Here is a 4,435-nt window from a genome sequence, read left to right as displayed (position 1 = left end):
GCTTCTGCTCTCACACCCACCTACCTGCTGAGCTGGAAATCACTTCTGCAGCCAACAAACAGCAAGAAAACGCTGCTCCCACAAACGATGTGGGCAGTATCTGGAGAAACGGGGGAGGTGTTTTTATCTCAGCTGATGAGTGTGCTTATCTCAGACTGAAAAGAGAAGCAGGAAAGGAATAGATTGCTATGACACAGTCTAAGATGCTGAGTTCCACACACGGCTTTGGAAATATTGAAAAAACTCTAGCACAGATTCATGGTATCCTGCACATATTTCAGGGATATCTGGTGTGCAGAGAGAAATTCGAAACCCATGAGACAAGTGAAATGGAGAAGTCCCTTACCTGTTGTAATCTGTTAAGTCTTGCCCTTGTAAATTGACAGAAAACTCTTGTAAGGAGCTATTAATTTATTAAAAGTTAGCTAGTCCACAGCCTAGCTAGTCTAACTAAGAAAAGTCACTGGGCAAACCGCATTTCTCTGCTTTTCAGAAGCCAAAGAAAATAAAATCACTTCTCAAACAATTCAGCAAGATCAGAACATTTTCCTGTTGCCTCAAGTTACCAACTGAACAAAACCTCACCGTGGCTTCTTTAACATCTCAGTTCTGGTGTTTTTCTTCAGAAAACAACAGATAAGATGCATGTATATTTTTCAGAAGCTGAATCTTATCATTTTTATAAGGTCAAAACTGAACACAGGAAATTGAAAACTCTGTGGAGGAAAATAAAAAACACTCTGTTGCAGGTGTGCTGATTCTAATGTAGGTTTTGTTTGGTTCTTGGTTTTTGTTATTTCAGAATTGATTGGACTTTCTCATAATACTTTATTCTTAAAAATGTAACCTTTTTCTTTAGACTTGTTACTGTTTGAATTGCTTGATACCTTACAAACCACACTCAGATTTGTTTTATAAATAGAGAGAATGTTATCTAACCCTGAGCCCTGCAATGCTGCTGATACAAAATATCTTCACTCCTAAAGCTGGATGAGACTCAGGATTATAATTTTCTCCAAAGTTTATCAAAAAACAAATAATATTTTAATCTTTTTTGACTGAGCTTTATTGTTTCACTGCTTTTTTTCCCTCTTCACTACTTCAAAAATTACTCTGCTGTGATAGGACTTCAGTTTTCTGCAAAATGGGTTTGCTATATATATCCTGCAAAACTATTTACATTCATTTATAATCACTGAGGACACTTGATAAGTGTCTTTCCTTTACAATCAAGAACCATGCATTTTCCCCAGAATAGCAGTGGCTGTTTGGATATCTTTTTAAAGCCATGTTTCAGTCACATTATTTGAACCAATACAGATAAACTCATGACCTTAATATATTTGAACATGCATCAGTTACCAAAGACAGAAGAACACACAGTTCTTTAGCAAAAAAAAAAAAAATAGACAAATAACCATCAATAATTAAATGCTTCTAACTTTCAATGGAGTGCTTGCTTTTCCTTTTATAAATACAAATTAACTTCTTTGTGGAATGGACTATCATCTTTTCATTTTAGGATCAGGTCTGCAGAGTGAGGATCTGATACCATTTTCCAGCACCTAAAGAGATGGTAGGGAACTGAGCACATCCTATACCCCTTTGAGACAACAAAAACTGCTCAACTTAATTTAATGTCCATTTCTTACCCCCTCCATAATTCTGTCCAAGGAGTGTGAACTAACAGAAGGGGTATTTATAATGGATGATAAGGTTATGATCAATACTCATGCAAAATTTAGCATCTGACTTAAAACTGGTTGATAGAATGCAAAAAAAGGTGAATAATACATGAAGTTCCTCCTCCATGAGTGCTGCTTCACACCCTCGAAGATGTAAAACCTGTTCATTTAAAGCATAACCCACAAGTATTGCAAAGATTTTAGCCTTAAAGAGCTCAGATAAGGTGAGAAACCAGCCAGCGCAGGAGCAGCGTTAAAAGGAATTAGAATCCCACACCGGAAGGAAAACCGTTTATGCTCTTCCATGATAAACCTCAACAGGAGTGGTTTTAAATCCATAGCATGGGGAACAGGCAGCACTGAGCACAGCAATCCTGCTCTCCTGCAGGTTCTGAAATTATTAATGAGCTGCAGGACCCAATCTGTTATTGAATTAATTATCATTAATCAAATTTTCCTGACTCCAGTGAAAGACAACCAATGTCTGGATGGACACAGCTGTTTATCACTTTGATGTGCAGTTTGGGTTTTCTACTCCTTCGAGACATCCATCTGACCCAATCCAAGTCAATCAACCATTAGATAGATTTTTTTAGGTATTTTCTTTAGTTGCTGAAGAGAAACAAACCTCTTTAGAAGCCAGGCTTTCTCTCTGCATTAGATTATTCATTTTGAACCCTTTGGGATGAGTTATCGTCTAGATTTTCATCAGTTTTACATTAGATATTAGGAATGAACTTAGACAACAATCTCATACTAGTTCAGATTATTTGTATGAAGTGAGATGTGAAACAAATAGAATTTGTCAAGCTATTTTAAACAAATCCTTTTCTCACACTTTAATTTTAAAAATAAACTGCATTCAGTATTAATGTCACAATATTCATACAACATTAATTGTATAATTCCAGGTTTTTTTTTCTCCCTTTTCACATTCATTTATGAACATCAATCATTTGAAATACATGAAGTAAAAATAAAACAAATGAGACAAAAAGGGAACTAGTCTTGATTTAAACACTGCCTTGAGAAAGCTCCTCCAACAGTCACAGCCTGTGTCAGAAAAGACATCCTGTAAGTGGTTTTTCAGGTTCGACAGAATAAGTCCATTTTACCCTTTGGATATAATGCTATTTCTTCCAATAATGATAGCTGTGGCAATTTTTATCTTCCATCCTGTTATTGAAGGAGGATTAAGATATTTCTAATGTCATACGAGCACTCTTTGGGGATGGTTATTAAAAAAAAGTGCTCTAAATTTAGATGATTCAAAGGTGTCAGGATCCACATCTAACAGACAAATTTAGCAGGCAAGGACTGGGGGATGCTGAGCTGCTACTGGTCCAGACATCTCCTCAGATGGGAGTAATTTTCTTTGAGGACAGAAAAAAGAAATAATCATGGAACAAAAGTACCACAGAATATTGACCTTCGGCTCTCTGTCAGCTTTGGTTGGTTGGATGAATATAGTCCAGGAAAGGTTTAACAAAATCTTACATTCCATCTTCTTTACCACAGGGAAGACAGTGAAGTGATAATGTCACCATTTTACCAATTTTTGTAGTTGTAATCAGTTGTTCACTTTTTTTTTTTTGATACGGAAATAGAATGGGCTTTTTGTTTTTAGGTTTTAATTTGCTTTTTTCTTTTTTAATCTTTACAGATTAATTCAGTTCAAGTGAAAGCTGGTCCATCTTCCTGAAATTGGAGACCATTACAATGGGCTAAACCCTAAGTTGCTTGGTACTTCAAATGCTAAATAAATGGCATTTGTACGGCTCCAGTGAATGTTGCACTGTCTGCCAGCGCCACCACTCAGCTTTCATTAATGGAAATCATTGCTTGAAAAGCTGCTGAGAAACTCAATTGTCTTCTGAAAGCTGGGAGGTGCGTTTTGCAGAGGTGAGAAGCGCAAGGTTGCTGTGAACACACACGAAGCACATCCTGAGCACCGCGCTTCCCCCAAGGACGGAGCGCAGAGCTGCCGCCTCTTCCAGGGCTCAAAAGCTGGGGAAGAAGGGCAGCAGCATTCCCGGTGTGTCTCCTCCTGAGCTGAAAGTCAACAGGAGGCAGGAAGAGGTGTGAGCAGCTTAGTTCAGCTGCTGAAGGAGGAATCCTCGGGCATTATCAGCCGCAGTTTGCTTTTCATAGGCTCTATTCGATTGTAGGACAGCAGCAGGGAGAGTCCCCAGTGTCTCAAGGGCAGCGTTTCTCGTACATATTTAACAGCTTTGGGCTGAGCCCGGCGTTTCTAGAGAGGTACTGAATCAGGGGGATGGGAAGCAGGAGAATTAGTTTGTCAGGAACAATGCATCCAGCTTGGTCAGCATACCAGGGCAGGAAGAAAAGATAAGAGACCTCTGATAAAACCAGGGGGAGTCTCAAACAGATATCCTGAGAACTGGCTCAAACCGGTCTCAAAGGCCAGGGGTACAAAAGAGCATGCACGGGGGAGAAAGGGGAAAAGTCCAGGAGGAGGAAGACTTCCTGACTTCATCAAAAAGACCCTCGGAGACCCCTACCAAAAACACCAAACCACACTGCGCAAGCGCAACGCGGATGTAAATGACTTTTGGGTTCATTATAATACGAAGCGAGGCTGGGCGGGGCTAGGTGATGAATATGTATAGGCGTGTTGGGAAACTTAATGAATATGGAACTTGTAACCCGATAAATACCGAGCTGAATGCAGCTATCGGCACGCATGGCTTTGGAGGAGCGATCCCCCGTGCGTCCCAGCGCTGGAATAA

The 4,435-nt window shown here is 39.4% G+C and overlaps 1 long non-coding RNA gene across 1 annotated transcript in view; it reads right to left on the bottom strand.

Moving 5' to 3' along the window:
- LOC108448540 overlaps nt 1-4,063 on the bottom strand; it is an 18,915-nt gene extending 14,852 nt beyond the window's left edge. Inside the window, exon 1 of the long non-coding RNA XR_001864441.1 lies at nt 3,949-4,063. This is a non-coding gene — a long non-coding RNA (uncharacterized LOC108448540). The remainder of the gene's footprint in view (nt 1-3,948) is intronic.
- Nucleotides 4,064-4,435: the final 372 nt, after the last annotated feature.

This window comes from Corvus brachyrhynchos, unplaced genomic scaffold (assembly GCF_000691975.1).
Source record: "Corvus brachyrhynchos isolate BGI_N302 unplaced genomic scaffold, ASM69197v1 scaffold220, whole genome shotgun sequence".
Taxonomy (NCBI): domain Eukaryota; kingdom Metazoa; phylum Chordata; class Aves; order Passeriformes; family Corvidae; genus Corvus; species Corvus brachyrhynchos.
This window is presented reverse-complemented; position numbering and strand designations above follow the sequence as displayed.